Consider the following 19,906-nt stretch of genomic DNA (forward strand, 5'->3'; position numbering starts at 1 on the left):
GTCACTGGATCTCGACCAACGCGAGCAGCAATGTCGCGATACGATAAACCGCAATCGCAATAGACTACAATCCGACCTTTATCAAAGTCGGAAACGTGATGGTAGGTATTTCTCCTCCTTACACGACGCATCACAACAACGTTTGACCAGACAACGCCGGTCAATTGCTGTTTGTGTATGGGAAATCAGTTGGAAACGTTCCTCATGTCAGCACATTGGTGTCGCCACCGGCGCCAACTTTGTGTGACTGCTCTGAAAAGCTAATCATTTGCATCTCACAGCATCTTCTTCCTGTCTGTTAAATTTCTCGTGTGTAGCACGTCAACTTCGTGGTGTAGCAATTGTAATGGCCAGTAGTGTACATTTGGATTCTGTGATTGGCATCAGGAAGGGAATGCATCCACCAAATTCCCACTAACACTGCTGAAACCAATACATATAAATGCTGACCCCACAGGGACAATGGGATTAAGGCGAGGAGGAGGAGGAAGATGGTGATATTGTGAACATGCGGTGGTGTTACGGTGATAGGGTGCAGTGACAATGCTGTAATGGTGGGAAATGATGGTGTGACTGGTGCTGCGATTGTGGTGAAACGATTCTGTCGTGATGCTGTGATTGTGGTAATACGATGATGATTGCAGAACGCAGTAATAACTGCCAACTCTTGTTTCCGATGCGTCGCAGCGCCACGCAGCCGCCCGCTGCACCTCTGTCCACCGTGCTGCCTGGGCCCTTGCAGGATGATCCGGTCACGGACTGTACGGGTAATAGTTGTGGTAGCACTCCGCGTCACTGGACGGAAATTATTACGCCGGCAGAGGATGGCTGCGGGGGTTCTTGATGGTCCTCCCAGGATAAATGGAAGCGCGGCGGCGCAGGCTAGGAACGGGGAGGTGTGAGGCGCATTGTTTAGGAAGCCAAGGCCGGCACGGAGCTATAAAACTAAGCAAGAAGAATAGGCAGCGCGCTCGCGCGGGGAAACAGTCGCGCCCCCCACCCCCACCCCTGGCCCTCTGTTGGCGTTCCAGTTAGCCGCGGGGCTTTTTTGTGCGGCCCGCGGCTGCTTTACGAGCGCAGCTGGCGCTGGCCGGCCCCGCGGGGAGCCGCGCGCTCCCGCCGCCCACGCGACCCGCCACCCACTCCAGAGGAGGCGCGGCCCAGCCCAGCCTACCTGAGACGACCTGACTGAGGTGCGTTCCCCGCTGCGCTCGGAATCGTTCTGATGTGTCACGGCTGTCCACGTCTGCCGGCACGTGGTTCTTTTTGCAGCCAGGAGTCCCTCCTCTCCTCTCCTCTGGCGGCAGCCTCCACGTCACTGCCCTCACCTAAGCTTGCGTCCTACACTTGGCGACATCAGTAAACAAACATTTTCCAATCACTGCCTGTCACTTAATTTGGAACACTCTTAATCTTCTGTCCAGTGCTACTTCAAGCACTGCTGGATGGCTTAGCACATGTCTTATCAGGTATTCCGACCTGCAACACTTTCCTAGCCTTCTTTCAATTTTCTTAAAAATCTCCTTCTCCTCCTGTTGTTGTACTTGTTCTTCAAAACTGTTCAAATGTGAGTGAATTCCTAAGGGATCAAACTGCTGAAGTCATCGGTCCCTAGACTTACACTCTACTTAGACTAAGTTATTCTAACTACACACACACACACACACACACACACACACACACACACACACACACACGTCCGAAGGAAAACTCGAACCTCCGGCGGAAGGGGCCGCGCCATCTATGACATGGCGCCTCTAACCGCGCGGCTGTTGTTGTTGTTGTTCTTCTTCTTCTTCTTCTTCTTCTTAACACACGATTTTTAGGCTGGAACATCTGTTCCTCTTTCACAACATTTTCTCTGTCTTCCCACAGTTTTGATAAGGGGAGCCATGCAGTGGTAGGGAACTTAAACGGGATTACGGTATGCTGATAATTTTACGTTTGAACCGTGTGACTACAACGGAATGAAATAAAATTGCGTGCCATACATGTTTCGCGTTTATTCCTTTTTCAGAGCATCTCCAGTGACCTAGAACAAGCAAATATTTTTACTATTTGCTTTACTATATACATATAGGTTTTAAACAGTTCTGGAGGTTGACTCTTTATGGGGCAGTAACATTTTAAATTCTACTTACAGATTCCGTGGATGATGATCTACATGTTACGTTTGTGTTCCATTTTTATCGCTGTTGTTCCACTATGTTTTGGTTTGCGTTGCCGACTATCTGATGTTATTGCCAAAGATCGAATATATTGCCAACTTTCGGGTGTAATTTTTGGGGCGTCTGTGGTGTGTGTGTGTGTGTGTGTGTGTGTGTGTGTGTGTGTGTGTGTGTGAGAGAGAGAGAAGGGGAGGGAGGGATAGAGGTATGTATGTATTTGTTCTAATGTGGTTATCATTTCTTTTATTAAGTGCAGCAGGGAGTCTGTACTGATGTGTAATGCTCATTTATCATTTGATTGTTTGCAGCAGTGGCTTTCTGGGTGTGGAAGTCTCCTTGCATTTGAATAAGGCGTTTGTCACGGTTGTTTGTTCTGATTATTTCCATATCTTGTTCCAGTTGTAGTTACACGGCCCAAAAGTACAAATTATCAACATACCGCAATAAGCCGAGGACAGGGTACACAAGTTGAAGACGTTAAGAAGGGAACCTACACGGATTTTGCTAATCCTTCGCACATACTAACACAACACTCATGCTGTATTAGTAAGTTGAGCTTCCGGAGCTTTTTCGTGAAGTCGAGGCTCATACTCCAAGCCTTTTGAACACCGTATGAAAGCCGTAGGCGGAGAGCAGCGGCGTGAACGAAATGGCTGGAAGTCGGTCAGTACTGCGTTCGAGTCTTGTCATTCATTCCCCTTCCGCGAATCACTCCTATAGGGGAAACTATACCTGGTTTCCTCGGAAAGGAACACAAGCTTTAATGAAGATAGATCACTGTGGTACATTGCTGGCGGGATATGATAAGGAACTGTGATAAAATGAACAGCTATTTGGTGGCATATACACCCACGTATCGTAGTGAAGTCATATCAGTCCTTCAAATAACATAACTACCACGATACTCCCATGAATGCATCAACAAACAGATGTTCACACCAATTCCTGTTACATCTCGATTATACCTCACCACAGTTGTACCGCTTCCATCAATCGTAATCATCATCCATTATTATTATTATTATTATTATTATTATTATTATTATTATTATTATTTGCTGTGATTAAGTTAAATTTCTTGCATTCAGTACATTTGTATATTTTTATTACTGCTGATATTTCTTTTGGCTTGTGTAGATGCAAAGTGCTACAGACATGGTACTATTGAAGGAAGTTGAAAATTAGGTGGATCGATAAGGAATGAGGAGCTTCTCGGCAGAATCGGCGAAGACACGAACACTCTGAAAATGCCGATAATAGGAAGGGCAGGATGGCAGGACATGTGTTAAGACATCAGGGAATAACTTCCATGGTACCTGAACGAGCTGTAAATGGTAAAAACTAGAGTGGAAAACAGACTGCAATATATCTAACAAATAACTGAGTGGTACTTTGAGATGAAGAGGCTGCCACAGGAGAGAATTCATGGCAGGCAACATCGAATCAGTTAGAAACTGATGACAAAATACTGGAAAGAGGAAACCAATGACATTTTCATCTCATCTCTCCTGCCCCCCTAGTCCTCTGAAATCTGCACTAGACCTACGTCATTTATTCAGTGCTGGTGAGCCTCCACTCTATTCTTCTGTCATCCAAAGTCGGTTTGTTAGCTGACAAGCATATATTTCCTCTTTCCCTTACACCTTGACGCCCTTCTCAGTTCATTTCAGTCCAATCAGTTACTATGACTGTAACCCTCTTGCTTGCTCCATTTTCCCCCCTCTTCTGGTACTTTGTCATTATTCTATGTATTCTCATTTTTTCCATTTCTGTTTGTTGCTATTCCTCTCCATTTAAGAGTATTTTTGCTTACCCTTAGCATCTGTATTAAGTTACTTCCCTATCATTTGAACGAATCGTCTACAACCTACATCTAGAGGCTGACTCTCCAAATGACAAATAAGTGCCTGGCAGAGAGTTCATCGGACCACCTTCAACTTACTTCTCTACCATTCCACTATTGAACAGCGCGCGGGAAGAAACGAACATTAAAATTTTTCTGTGAGAGCTCTGATTACTCTTATTTTATTACAGTGAGCATTTCCCTATATAGATGGGCACCAAAAAAATGTTTTCATATTCGCAAAAGAAAGTTTGTGATTGAAATTTCATGAAAAGATCCTGCCACAACGAGAAACTTCTTTTGTATTATTAATAATAATGTGCGTATAATATCCGCGACTTTCTCCCCTATTTCGCGATGATACAAGACAAGTTGCTTTTCTTTGAACTTTATAGTTGTATTCCGTCAATACTATCTGTTGAGGATCCCACACCACGCAGAGTGCTCCTGAAGAGGACGGAAAAGCGTAGTGTTCCATTTTCCAACTGTTCTGCCGATACATCGCAGTCTTTTTATCACAACATTACCTGTATGGTCGTTCAAATGTAAGTTATTCGTAATTGTAATTTCTATGTATTTCGTTGAATTCACGACATTTCGATCTGTATGATTTATTGTGTAACCGAAATTTAGCGGATTCCTTTTAGTAATCATGTGGGCGATCTCATGCTTCTCATTATTGAGAGTCAATTGTCACTTTTCACACCACACAAATATCTTGTCAAAATCATTTTGCAGTTGGTTTTATCATTCGATGATTTTGCGAGATGATATATGACATCATCCGCAAAGGATCTAAAAGGGATGCTCAGCTGGTCTCCCAAATTGTTTATATAAACTAGTAGCAGCAGAGGGCCTACAACATTTCCTAGAGGAACGCCAGTTACCATTTCCGTTCTACTCGATTTTTCGTCAATTATTACGCACTGTAAGTCTTCCTCAATTTTAGCTAGACTTGTCCTCGAATCCCGCTTCTTGCACTTCCATTGACCTTCTCCATTTTTTTGTTTATTCTCGCCTTTCTGAAGCCGAATTAAAGTGTAGCGACGATAAAAAGTAAACCTACACACAGTCCACCACACAAATTGCGGGGTTCACTTGCAAAGATAAAGATGCAGACTGCAGATTACGACCGATACCGGCAATGCTGCGAAATGGTCTGAGTCTTATCTAATAGGAAACAAAGGGTGTCGTTGCGAAACACCTGTCCAGTAAGTAGTCTGTCTTAATCTGACTGGGAATTAACCATATGTGATGTTCCATAAGGTTCCATCTTGGGTCCATTGCTTTTTCTTGTGTACATTAATAGCCTTTGATCTGTTACATTACCAGATGCTAAGTTTGTTTTGTTTGCGTATAATACAAACATTGCAATAAGTAGCAAGGCAAGTACAGATTTAGAAATGGCTCCTAATCAAATTTTCACTGACATGAATAAGTGGCTTAAAACTAATTCACTGTCATTAAACTTTGAGAAGATCCACTACATGCAGTTCAGAACCTGTAAGACATTTCCTTCCAGCATGTGTATTACATATGAAGACATGTGGATCGAAGAGGTTTACAGTGTAAAATTTCTGGGATTACAACTCGAAGTACGACCGCTGCGGTCGCAGGTTCGAATCTTGCCTCGGGCATGGATGTGTGTGATGTCCTTAAGTTAGTTAGGTTTAAATAGTTCTAAGTTCTAGGGGACTGATGTACTCAGAAGTTAAGTCCCATAGTGCTCAGAGCCATTTGAACAACTCGTTAATGAATTCAGTTGGGAAGGGCATACCACAGAATTGCTTAAGCGCCTAAAAAAGTCTGTATTTGCAGTGAGAATGATGGCAGATGTAGGAGATATAAATATAAAAAAAAACTTGCATACTTTGCTTACTTCCATTCTGTTATGTCATATGGGATCATATCCTGGAGCAACTCATCAAACCGAGCAAAAATTTTTAGGGTGCAAAAGCGTGTGATAAGAATTATTTGTGGTATAAATTTAAGAACATCATGTAGAAACCTGTTCAAGGAACTTTGTATTCTAACCACTGCTTCTCAGCATATTCATTCTATAATGAAATTTTTTGCAAGTAATACATCTTTATTTCCAACCAATAGCTCAACACTCGGTATCAATACTAGGAATAACAACAATCTACAGGAAGACCTAAAATCACTTACCTTGGGCCAAAAAGGGGTCCCATATTCAGGAACACACATTTTCAATAAACTGCCGGCAAACATTAAAAATTTGGTTTCAGATAAAGCACTGTTTAAACAGAGTCCGAAAGACTTTTTTATAGGCAACTCCTTCTACTTCATAGATGAATATCTTAAGAGAGACTGTTAAGCCAGATTAAGTAAAAATATCTGTTAGATTTCAGTTTTGACAGTACTTTGTAACAACCGTCAAGATTATGTGTTTTGTGTATGATAAAGTTATTAATAGTGCATAACAATGTTTCATTCTAACAGCGTGTTTATTCTGTAAATATTAGCTGTTCGAGTTTACCCCATTCTGTTCACCCATTTCGACAATCTCCTGACAAATGATCAGGGTAGTAAGTGTTATATTCAAATGTTTTGTATTTTTATGTTATACTTTCTGACATGTTCCGCACCCACGAAAATCATCTCATTTTTTTGGGTTTATGGAACGAAAACTGAATCTAATCCAGTCTAGACTTCATTTGGAGTCTCTCAGGACCCGTCGCTTACTTCTTAAAGTCCATAACGTGTTGTCAAACTTTCGTTTGTATTTTGTACAATTTCCCTGTGAATTCCTTCTAAGCAGCGCACGACGTGGAAAAGAAATAATGTCAGCACTGAGTCAATACATTTAATCTGCGCTTCATTTTACGACAGAGTAGTTCACGGGTTTTGCTTGCTGCTATAGCATTGATATTGTGTGTGAAATATCGTATTCGATAGGGACGTCCAGCGTGAAGTTTGCTCTCTTACAGTACTAACAACTTTCGTTAACGAAGTCACTATTGCGTAATCGCGTCACCTGTACGGAGGCACTGCAGTAAAATCCGCCAATCACTTAGAATAACACTCCTCGACAACGCAGTAAATGCCCGTGGCGACTGCCAGTTTGTTGTGGTTACGTCATGTAAACAGGGAGTGGGGGCTGGGGGTTTCTCTGCTATCGCGCGCGCTCACATTATTCCGCTTAAACGTCCGTGAAATATGGCCATAAAGAAACTCCGGGCCCGCGATAAATATCGCCCGTTACTATATTAAAGGACAACGGCACGGGGGGAGTCTGAATAGCTTCATCGGAACAGATGTGTGGGAAGCGTTCGCTGCTTCGACTGCAGCCCGCTAATGCCGGACAGCCAACAAATAAAAACTGCCGAAAGCACACCTGCTTCGCTGATTTGGAAAGGTGTGTCCACACCTGATCAGTTTTATAGTTCCAAGTTTCTCTTGATAAACTGTTTAAACGTAGATTTTCCGTGACTTTTGGCATATATTTGTCGTGTCGTTAAACCCCGCATAACTTGTTATACACATGAAACACGCAAACATGGAAGAGACGTTAACAGGCATCTTCCATTATCCTTCGAAACGCAAGTTCATCCCTAATTATACTGCTCTCAGAAAGTATTTCACTACAGTAGGAATATAAAACGTAAAAAGTATAGGACGTTAAATTTCGAATTTGCTGTTTTGCAGTACTAACAAATTTCGTTAGTGAAGCCACTGTTCCGTGGTGCAGCCTCTCCAGGCTGACATTACGACAGACAGAAACCGATAGTTGTAACTCAATAGCTGACGCACTAATTCAGGCTTTCTTTTGATCTCCAGAGAATTCTGCGTAATTCACGATAAAGTTCTTGTTCTCTCTTTTTCATTGTAAGAGGAGGAGGCCAAGTCCAATAATATAATTATTCTAATTAATGATGTAACACCTTTTTAAAGTATTTCGTACACTCGGCAATTTTCGCAGCCTCGATAGAACATTTCATTTCTGGGGACTTTCACTTGTAAACTTCCGATGCTTGAAATAGATCGCCGTTACCTTTATCCTTATCCTCACTCTTCCCTATTCCCATTTTTCGTTAGCGCCATGATCTGTAAATATTGGAGACACTTTTTCTTTTGACTACGATTAATTAGAATCTCTGTTGGAATTGTATCTCCAGACGTTGTAATTCGCCCACTCTTTCTGTAGCGAGCAGTATCTACCATACATTTATTTAGCGTATGGCTCATAACATCACAGTAAAAATTACAGAAACAACACGATTTAAAAAAAAATCACATATGTATAAACAGAGCAATAAATAACAGTTTGTATATAAGGACACCGCCAATTGTAAAGTTACACTCACAGAAGACCAGTCACAAGCAGACGTCCAGCTTAGATAGTAAATAGTCGATTGCCTCTTGGGTCGCCATTAGGAAATCTTGTGGGTCACCCTCGTATGCCCTTAGTGGGCATTCCTGCACGATGTGTTTGACCGTCTGTCTCACCATACAACACTCGGACGTTTTTGATCGTACTAAACTGTAGATAAAAATTGCCATTATCGAACTACAAAAATCTGTTGTTCGTTTTTTACAAGGCTAAAGTAATTTCTTCGCGATGCGTTTCCCGTAACACTGCGGCACAGGCGTCATCTACATACGTGTGTCGCCCAGTAGTGACGACCGTATTAGTTGCAGCGAAGAGGCTCTTTAAATGATTTCAAATTGAAATGAGCGTATAGCATCGTTGGTCGGGAGGCCCTCTATCGAGGGAAGTTCAGCGGCCAAATGGAAGTCTTATTTCAGTCTACGCCACATTGGGCGACTTGACCGCCGGTGATGAGGATGAAATGATGGTGAGGACAACGCAACACCCAGTCCCCGAGCGAAGGAAATCTCCAACCCGGCCGGGAATCGAACCCGGGCCCGCTTGCGTGGGAGGCGAGCACGTTACCACCCAGATAAGAAGCGGACTAAATGACTGCAGTAATTACCAAACTAAATTGCAGATTATTAAATGCACTGAAAAACTTTATATGACTGTGTCTACAGCTGAGAAACGTTTTCGGAAACACGAAATTGAAGACAATGCTCGAAGACGTGACGAGTAGGCCAAGGCCAATTGAGGGAAACGGCATTCGTAGAAAACCTGATCAGAGTGGTCAGAAGCAAGCTAAAATCTCATTTCTTCCGAATACGACTTCTAACCACTAACCCACCTCGCCTGAAGAAGAAAGGTACATCATAACATGCGATCTGTCAGAAGACGATGATTAATGGATTTTTGTTTAAACAGCAAAAGACAGACTGAAGCATCCCTTTGAACTAAGAAGGAAAAACAATTCACAATGTACAAAAAATGGAGGGAATTATTTTCAGACACGTGCATCACAAGCGGATTTATTCTTGATAAAACGTCATCTACATTTTCACTAAAATGTTTATGATTGAGCGTGTTATTGGTGTTGGATGCTAAATTTTTTCCATTTGTCATGTATGTGAGATTAGTAGCATAATTAATCAATAACCGGGCTATCGCTTCGACACTGATGTAGCGCTCATGTTCAGCCAATATGGCCAAACACACTACCGACTGGTTTTCCCCTTTGTCGTCAGTCTTCTCCCCTTTTAATGTCATCTTCCATTCGTGTTCTGCGGATCGTTCAGACGCCAGACTTCGTCAAAGATAGGAGGCGACAAGTCATCGGTGCACAGGTGTGAAATCTGTACGTTAGTCAGCGAAGACAGCTCTCGGCCGATGTTGGTTCGTTTAACCTGCGGCCGCACGCAAGCGAGCCGAATGCACAGATTGCGAACGCGGAACAAGGGCAGCAGGGCGTGACGTAACACGCACCGTGCGTGTGTCACGCACCTCTCTCGGGAGTTGGCAGTTACAACTGCCCTCCGCCTCGCAACCCCTTTTTTGTACAGTTCGCGTGGTTTCTCCCTCTCTAAATCGTCTGCAAATAGAAGAGTGTTGGAATTGGCACTGTTTCATAATTTAATTCCTGAGTCTTCTAGCAAATTTCATTTATTATTTTAATGTCGCCTCACTTTTTCTAATTCACGTGTATAACATGCTATTACTATTTCTATACAGACTCCGTGGACAGCCCTCATTTTCCGCATTTGCGAATACTCAGACAAAAAAAAAGACTCATCACAAAGGAATTTTTCGAATGGGACGGTAATCGGTGCCGGCCTAGGTGGCCGAACGGTTCTAGGCGCTGCAGTCCGGAACCGCGCAACTGCTACGCTCGCAGGCACGAATCCTGCCTCGGGCATGGATCTGTGTGATGTCCTTAGGTTAGTTAGGTTTAAGTAGTTCTAAGTTCTAGGCGGCTGATGACCTCAGAAGTTAAGTCGCATAGTGCTCAGAGCCATTTGAACTATTTGAACCTAAATTTAACTTTCGATAGACGCTGGTGCAGTACTGCAGACTGGTATGTTCCTGCCAAAGATAGGACGCCGTCTGCAAGAGCAGTGCATTCGCATGGCAAAGCGACTTGAGCGGCTGCCTTTCCGATCACTCCTTCATACGGCTGGGCTTCATTCACGGATCGTATTTTAGATAAGCGAAGTTGGCAGTGCTTCTGCAACCGGCTATATGCTCTAGTCTATTTCTCACTCCCCCCCTCCCTTTTTCTGTCGATTCTCCCTCTCCCTCCCCCTCCCCCTCCCCTTTGTCCATCTCCTTCTCCCCCCTCTGTCATATCTTAGGACTTTCTTATTGTTATTGCAAATTAAATGATCTTCTAATCATATCCTGATAAACTTTCCTGTTTCCTGTGAAAACCGACTGCTAGGAATAAACCGAAACAGAACACTGCTGTGAGTACAATTTTTGTTTAAAAATATATACAGGGTTATTACAAATGATTGAAGCGATTTCACAGCTCTACAATAACTATATTATTTGAGATATTTTCACAATGCTTTGCACACACATACAAAAACTCAAAAAGTTTTTTTAGGCGTTCACAAATGTTCGATATGTGCCCCTTTAGTGATTCGGCAGACATCAAGCCGATAATCCTCCCACACTCGGCGCAGCATGTCCCCATCAATGAGTTCGAAAGCATCGTTGATGCGAGCTCGCAGTTCTGGCACATTTCTTCGTAGAGGAGGTTTAAACACTGAATCTTTCACATAACCCCACAGAAAGAAATCGCATGGGGTTAAATGGCTGGCTCTGAGCACTATGGGACTTAACATCTATGGTCATCAGTCCCCTAGAACTTAGAACTACTTAAACCTAACTAACCTAAGGACAGCACACAACACCCAGCCATCACGAGGCAGAGAAAATCCCTGACCCCGCCGGGAATCGAACCCGGGAACCCGGGCGTGGGAAGCGAGAACGCTACCGCACGACCACGAGATGCGGGCAGGGGTTAAATCGGGAGAGCGTGGAGGCCATGACATGAATTGCTGATCATGATCTCCACCACGACCGATTAATCGGTTTTCCAATCTCCTGTTTAAGAAATGCCGAACATCATGATGGAAGTGCGGTGGAGCACAATCCTGTTGAAAGATGAAGTCGGCGCTGTCGGTCTCCAGTTGTGGCATGAGCCAATTTTCCAGCATGCCCAGATACACGAGTCCTGTAACGTTTTTTTCGCAGAAGAAAAAGGGGCCGTAAACTTTAAACCGTGAGATTGCACAAAACACGTTAACTTTTGGTGAATTGCGAATTTGTTGCACAAATGCGTGAGGATTCTCTACCTCCCAGATTCGCACATTGTGTCTGTTCACTTCACCATTAAGAAAAAATGTTGCTTCATCACTGAAATTAAGTTTCGCACTGAACGCATCCTCTTCCATGAGCTGTTGCAACCGCGCCGAAAATTCAAAGCGTTTGGCTTTGTCATCGGGTGTCAGGGCTTGTAGCTGTTGTAAACGGTAAGGCTTCTGGAATGAGATTTTCACTCTGCAGCGGAGTGTGCGCTGATATGAAACTTCCTGGCAGATTAAAACTGTGTGCCCGACCGAGACTCGAACTCGGGACCTTTGCCTTTCGCGGGCAAGTGCTCTACCAACTGAGCTACCGAAGCACGACTCACGCCCGGTACTCACAGCTTTACTTCTGCCAGTACCTCGTCTCCTACCTTCCAAACTTTACAGAAGCTCTCCTGCGAACCTTGCAGAACTAGCACTCCTGAAAGAAAGGATATTGCGGAGACATGGCTTAGCCACAGCCTGGGGGATGTTTCCAGAATGAGATTTTCACTCTGCAGCGGAGTGTGCGCTGATATGAAACTTCCTGGCAGATTAAAACTGTGTGCCCGACCGAGACTCGAACTCGGGACCTTTGCCTTTCGCGGGCAAGTGCCCGGTAGCTCAGTTGGTAGAGCACTTGCCCGCGAAAGGCAAAGGTCCCGAGTTCGAGTCTCGGTCGGGCACACAGTTTTAATCTGCCAGGAAGTTTCATATCAGCGCACACTCCGCTGCAGAGTGAAAATCTCATTCTGGAAACATCCCCCAGGCTGTGGCTAAGCCATGTCTCCGCAATATCCTTTCTTTCAGGAGTGCTAGTTCTGCAAGGTTCGCAGGAGAGCTTCTGTAAAGTTTGGAAGGTAGGAGACGAGGTACTGGCAGAAGTAAAGCTGTGAGTACCGGGCGTGAGTCGTGCTTCGGTAGCTCAGTTGGTAGAGCACTTGCCCGCGAAAGGCAAAGGTCCCGAGTTCGAGTCTCGGTCGGGCACACAGTTTTAATCTGCCAGGAAGGTAAGGCTTCTGCTTTAGCCTTTTCCGTAAGATTTTCCAAACCGTCGGCTGTAGTAAGTTTAGCTCCCTGCTTGCTTTATTCGTCGACTTCCGCGGGCTACGCGTGAAACTTGCCCGCACGCGTTCAACCGTTTCTTCGCTTAGGCCGGTATTACACTATCAAATTTCTTTGTCCAATATCTTTGTCCAAGATCTTTGTCAAAGATATTTGATAGTGTAATAGGGATCTTTGACAAATGTCGTCCAATATTTGATCAAATCTAGGCCGAGGCCGTATATTTGATCAAAGAAATCGCTTGTCTTCTGTTCACTGCAATGCGATATGTTACCACGCGGAGCTGCAGCGTTCTGTCGTCTGTAGTATTTTTATAACCATTGCCGGTAAATACAATTGGTGTGTGCCGACAACTACAGAATTAATAGAGATGTCTGAAGCTTATGAGGTGCTTTACAACGTGAGGCACCCTGAATACAAAAATAGATTACGAAAATTGGAGACCTAACCTAACCTAACATAACATAACATAACCCTCTCCTGTAGCAAGGAATCGGAGTGTTATAGTGAGCCTGTCTTCTGAAGATGTAGCAGTTCTTAAGTGAAAATTGTGCTTTGTGATATGAGGATACACTTCATTGAGCACATACAGAAATGTATGCTCATCCATTCTTAAGTAATTGATGTACGACTTGACGTCTTCCACTGTAAGCTCACGTAACAAGTTTTGTTGAATGCTTTTATCATGTCGTCGTAAAACCCACGGCTTCACCCAGATTAGATTAGTTTTTCGTTCCATAGACCCGTGCTGAGGAGATCCTCGTGGATGTGGAACATGCCGATTTTTTTTAAGCTGAAATAAAAATACTAATAGTATGAATAAATACAATACATCATTTGTTTCTATTAAAAATTTCACCAATGGAGTAGAAGGAGTTGGCCAGTAGTAAGTCTTTCAGGCTCCTTTTAAACTGATCTTTATTTCTAACTAAAATTTTTATGTTTCTTGGCAAATTATTGAAGATGAGTGTTCCTGATTAGTGGACCCCCTTTTGAACTAAAGTAAGTGTTTTTAAGTCCTTGTGCAGATCATTTTTGTTCCTGGTATTGTATGTATGAACTGAGTTGTTTGTTAGAAAAGAGATATATTAATTACGACAAATTTTATTAAGAAGTAAATATACTGAGAGGCAGTAGTTAACCTGCGAGCCGGAAGTATAGTGAGACTCTGTCATTTGGGCCTACGAGAGTTATAGTTTTTTTTTGTTTGTTTCTCATGCCTAGATAACTGTACAAACATATCGTTGCATGTATTGTAATAATCATTACATATAATGATCCACATGCAACAAAATCTCTACGGAAGTATCCAGGCATGAAATACAAAACAAAAAAAGCTAACCTGCAAATCTCGTACGTCCAAACGACAGTCTCACTACTTCTGGCCCGCCAACAGTTTCATTTTCTTTCTTATTTTCCCCCAGTACCAATACAAGAATCTGAAGTGTCCAGTTCTTTGAAGAGGTTTCTGCAGGAGGTCCGTGAATTTACTCCACAAATAATACGTATTACACGCGTTTGGACCTTGAAAACTTTTGTTTGACTTCAAGATTTATTATTATCCCATATGACATTATGGAATGAAAGTATGCAAGCTTTTTCATTTTTATGTTGCCTATGTCTGCTAACACTCGAATTGCAAATACAGATTTGTTAAGGCGTTTCTGCAGTTCTGTGGTGTGCTCCTCCCAACTGAATTTATTATCAAGTTGTAATCCCAGGACTTTAAGACTGTCAACCTCGTATGTATGGTTCCATTTTTCCCCCACTTCTTTTCCGCATGTGCACACAACGCAACTGGGGTACGTACAACTGCTGCGGTTAATAACAAGTTGTTGTCAGCCATCTTGAACTTTGACGAAAACTTTGATGACAGTGTAATACCCCTTCTAGCGCTACGTCAAAGATCTTTGTCCAATATATTGGACGGAATATTGGATCACATCTTTGATCAAATCTTTGACAAAGAAATTTGATAGTGTAATACCGGCCTTACTGCAGACCGACCCGTTGATTTCCCCTTACAGAGGCATCCAGAAGCTTTAAACTGCGCATGCCATCGCCGAATGGAGTTAGCAGTTGGTGGATCTTTGTTGAACTTCGTCCTGAAGTGTCGTTGCACTGTTATGACTGACTGATGTGAGTGCATTTCAAGCACGACATACACTTTCTCGGCTCCTGTCGCCATTTTGTCTCACTGCGCTCTCGAGCGCTCTGGCGGCAGAAACCTGAAGTGCGGCTTTAGCCGAACAAACCTTTATGAGTTTTTCTACGTATCTGTAGTGTGTTGTGACCGTATGTCAATGAATGGAGCTACAGTGAATTTATGAAATCGCTTCAATCATTTGTAATAGCCCTGTATATATGGGAGAAACAATTGTATAATTATTTAAATGTTCTACCATCGTATTTAAAACTGACTAAGAAATGAAACAAAACCGCACATTTTAACAGCAGGGAACAGTAGGCATATGCCATTTTCTATCTCTAAATCGATGGGAATAGAAAACCTGTGCGTTTTTTAAACAATTTATAACCCGTGCCCTTCAGAATGTTCTTTAATGTACCGAACAAAAATTTGAGCTAAATCGTCGAAGCATTTGAGATTTTTGGTAACAACGTTAAGCACAACTTGTCCGTATTAAGTAGTAGAGGTGAACTTGACAGTCTTATAGTTACCACACTAGAGGATGATAGGGTACTTTAATAACATACACTTGCGGTGGCATATGACATCAGTTTTTTCTTTTGAGCCATCAGTCTTCTGACTTGTCTGATGCGGCCCCTCACGAATTCCTCTCCTGTGCTAACCTCTTCATCTAACATCAGCACTTGCAACCAACGTCCTCAATTATTTGCTGGGTGTATTCCAATCTGTGTCTTCCTCTATAGCTTTTACCCTTTACAGCTCACTCTAGTACCAAGTAAGTCATTCCCTGATGTTCTATCATCCTGTCCTTTCTCCATGCCAGTGTTTTCCACATATTCCTTTCATCTCCGGTTCTGCACAGAACCTCCTCATTCCTTACCTCGACATCTACGTGGGTACCCTCAAAATCACATTTAAGTGCCTGACAGAGGGTTCATAGAACCACATTCACAATTCTCTATTATTCCAGTCTCGTATACCGCGCGGAAAGAATGAACACCTATATCTCTCCGTACGAGCTCTGAGTTCACTTATTTTATAGTGGTGATCGTTTCTCCCTATGTAGGTCGGTCTCAACAAAATATTTTCCCATTAGGAGGAGAAAGTTGGTGATACGAATTTCGTGAGAAGATTCCGTCGCAATGAAAAACGCCTTTTTTTTAATGATGTCCAGCCCAAATCCTGTATCATTTTTGTGACACACTCTCCCATATTTAGCGATAATACAAAACGTGCTGCCTTTCTTTGAACTTTTTCGATGTACTCCGTCAGTCCTATCTGGTAAGAATCCCACACCGCGTAGCAGTATTCTAAGAGAGGACGTACAAGCGTAGTGTAGGCAGTCTCCATAGTAGATCTGTTACATTTTCTAAGTGTCCTGCCAGTAAAGCGCAGTCTTTGGTTAGCGTTCCCCCAACATTTGCTGTGTGTTCCTTACAATATAAGTTGTTCGTAACTGTAATACCTAGGTATTTAGTTGAATTTATGGCTTTTAGATTAGACTGATTTATCGTGTAACCGAAGTTTAAGTTCCTTTTAGAACTCATGTGGATGACCTCACACTTTCCGTTAGTTAGATTCAACTGCCGTTTTTCGCACCATTCAGATATATTTTCTAAATCGTTTTGCAGTTTTTGATCTTCTGATGACTTTATTAGTCGATAAACGACAGTATCATCTGCAAACAACCGAAGACGGCTGCTCAGATTGTCTCCCAAATCGTTCATATATATATATATATATATATATATATATATATATATATATATATATATATATATATATATATATATATAAGGAACAGCAAAGGGACTACAACACTACCTTGGGAGCGCCAGAAATCACTTCTGTTTCACTCGATGACTTTCTTCCAATTACTACGAACTGTGACCTCTCTGACAGGAAATCGCAAATACAGTCACATAACTGAGACGATATTCAATAAGCGCGCAATTTCACTACGAGCTGCTTGTGTGGTACAGTGTCAAAAGCCTTCCGGAAATCCAGAAATACGGAATAGATCTGAAATCCCTCGTCAATAGCACTCAACACTTCACGGGAAGAAAGAGCTAGTTGTGTTTCACAAGAATGCTGTTTTGTCAACCCATGTTGACTGTGTATCAATAGACCGTCCTCTTCGAGGTAATTCATAATGTTCGAACACAGAATGTGCTCCAGAATCCTGCTGCATATCGACGTTAACGATATGGGCCTGTAATTTAGTGGCTTACTCCTACTACGTTTCTTGAATATTGGTGTGATCAGTGCAACTTTCCAGTCTTTGGGTACAGATCTTTCGTCGAGGGAACGGTTGTATATGATTGTTAAGTATGGAGCTAATGCATCAGCATACTCCGAAAGGAAGCTAATAGGTATACAGTCTGGACCAGAAGACTTGCTTTTATTGAGTGATTTAAGTTGCTTCACTACTCCGAGGTTATTTACTTCTACGTTACTCATGTTGGCAGCTGTTCTCGATTCGAATTCTGGAATATTTACTTCGTCTTCTTTTGTGGAGGCATTTCGGAAGGCTGTGTTTAGTATCTCTGCTTTGGCAGCACTGTCTTCGATAGTATCTCCATTGCTATCGCGCAGAGAAGGCATTGTTTCTTGCCGCTAACATATTTCACATACGACCAGAATCCTTACCTTATCAGTCCACCTAATTTTCAACATTCATCTCTAGCACCATCTCAAAAATGCTTGGATCCTCTTCTATTCCGGTTTTCCCACTGTCCATGTTTCACCACCATGCAATGCTGTGCTCCAAACAAACATTCTCAGAAATTTCTTCCTCAAATTAAGGCCTATGTTTGATACTAGTAGACTTCTAGTGACCACGAATGCCCTTTATGCCAGTACTAGTCTGCTTTTGATGTCCTCCTTCCTCCGTCCATTATGGCACCGCTAAAGTGATTGAAGATGAAGACGTAGATGATCCGAAATCTATTTCAAATAATAATAGACCACTATTTGAGTGGGAAAGTGCTAAGAGAGCAACCTTCGTCTTCCATAACAAAAAGTTTTCACTGGTTTTCGACACTCGTGTAATCAGTTTTACAGATGGGTGTGATCTGTGCTTGTTCGACTCGTGGAAAATTAAAAACGAAAGGTATCGATTCTGGTTTCGTGCTTAATGGTGTGTGGTGAACCCCGCAACCATTTGCTCATAGTGGATGATTGTGGTAGTGTTACGTAAGCGCCGTCTAATAGCCGTAGTGGCGGCGGTGTTGCGGCTGCGGTGACCTCGTTACGCAGACGGTGTGCGTAAAAACGCGGACACACAAAGGATTGGCGCGCCAGCGAAGAGCCTAGGCGGGCGCTGGCGGTGCCTGCAGCCGCGTCACCCCAGCCACGCTTCCTGGCCCGCCGCTGTTCCGGCCGGAAACGCCGCAACCTGTTCCCCTCCTTTCTCCTCTTCCTCTCCCCACCACCCGCGACCCCTCCCGCCATGTGACCACGGAGCTTCTCGCCGCTACCACTGTCACACACAATGGTAACCCACTGCAGTGAAAATTGCTGCTCTGTGACACTAGCGCCCCATGCGGCGAAAAAGCCGACCGTCATAAGCGCCGTAAGAATATTTGCTTTTATTCTTCTTTTTACATAATTCACGAATTAGATATTTTATCGAGAAATCAGAAGTAATACAGAAGCTTATCGACATTCTTACCACTCGCGAGTGGAACAAGGAAGGGCGGATTTTGTTGGTGGCACGCCGGCCGCTATGACCGAGCGGTTTGCGGCGGCGCGGTTCTTTCCGTCCCTTTACGACGAACCTGCACCTACCTGTGAACATTCTCAGCAGATCATCACTAGGAAAGCCGAGCGAAACCTGCTGTTCTTCGACGTGAACCAGGCTGCAATTGAAGTCAATAATCTACGTTTCGGGAGAAAGTTTTCACACGAAATGAAAGGTTGGAAATTTCGTCCTCAATTAATATATTCTGAAACTTAGGTGAACAAGTATCACTGCCAAGCCCGTACTAGTCTTAACACAGTCACTCACAATCCCTTTCACTCACGTTAGCAAAGTTTATGGTGTTGCATTTCCCGAAAACGTAATAACTACAAAAATACTGATTGTTTTTAATTGAGAATGCTCGCCGAATAATAAGTCTGTCGGTACCAAATGCAGTCACAGTTTTCAGCCCTCGACCTGCTCAATACGTCACGTGGAATTTGTCTTTTCTTGTCACAAAATTCACTTAAAAATTCCGAAATTTTACTCGCCCATCGGAATAAGTATTCCATCACTTTACCACACTTTTGATGTATGAAACACTGCTAGGTCGGGCAACTTATCGTTTCCATCGGAACTACTACTACTACTACTACTACTACTACTACTACTACATACGTCCGAACTGCTTCATGGTTAGGCTCCGACTCTTCTCTAGAATACCGTAAGTCTTCTCTACCAGCAGAGAAATGGCGCGCGAAGAATATTGCTTTACCATTTGTCAGTTTATTCAAATGCCAATAGCAAAACAACATTCTCCCGCGTCAATCCGCGCTTTTCATCAATAAGCAATCGCAAAATAGTAAACCTAACGACTGCACTTTTTGCCGACGTAATTATCTAATATGCTGAAGTTTTGCTTATGCATGAAGTTATTTACTATTGTTATTTATAACTGAATTAACTTTTCGTTTACCATAAACTTACTTTACAAATCTATTCTACAAAAATCCCCTTTGTCCATATCCATACTTCTTCGAAATGTTCCCACACTAAATCCCACTACATAACTCGTTATACAGTTATCTTCATATTAACCTTAAACCACACTCACGCATCACTCATACTGCTAAAACACATTTATGACATTTTACATGTACAAAAAGACATAACACTTAATGAAAATACTAGAACAGTTTATGAAAAACATTCTATCACTTTAGTGCACTCTAGTGGGCACAATCGAAACTAAAATCACAGTCCCCCTATCCAATATTGTCCTCTATCGGCTGATACATAAACTACGTGTGCGTCCA

At 42.8% G+C, this 19,906-nt stretch overlaps 1 protein-coding gene and 1 non-coding gene across 2 annotated transcripts in view; both read left to right on the forward strand.

The window, feature by feature from the left end:
• LOC126179991 (low-density lipoprotein receptor-related protein 8-like) overlaps positions 1-19,906 on the forward strand; it is a 204,528-nt gene that overhangs the window by 35,505 nt on the left and 149,117 nt on the right. The window lies entirely within an intron of this gene.
• On the forward strand, positions 12,308-12,381 carry Trnas-cga (transfer RNA serine (anticodon CGA)). The gene has a single exon. It is a non-coding gene; the product is annotated as a tRNA-Ser (tRNA).

Source organism: Schistocerca cancellata, chromosome 1 (assembly GCF_023864275.1).
Source record: "Schistocerca cancellata isolate TAMUIC-IGC-003103 chromosome 1, iqSchCanc2.1, whole genome shotgun sequence".
In the NCBI taxonomy this organism is placed as follows: domain Eukaryota; kingdom Metazoa; phylum Arthropoda; class Insecta; order Orthoptera; family Acrididae; genus Schistocerca; species Schistocerca cancellata.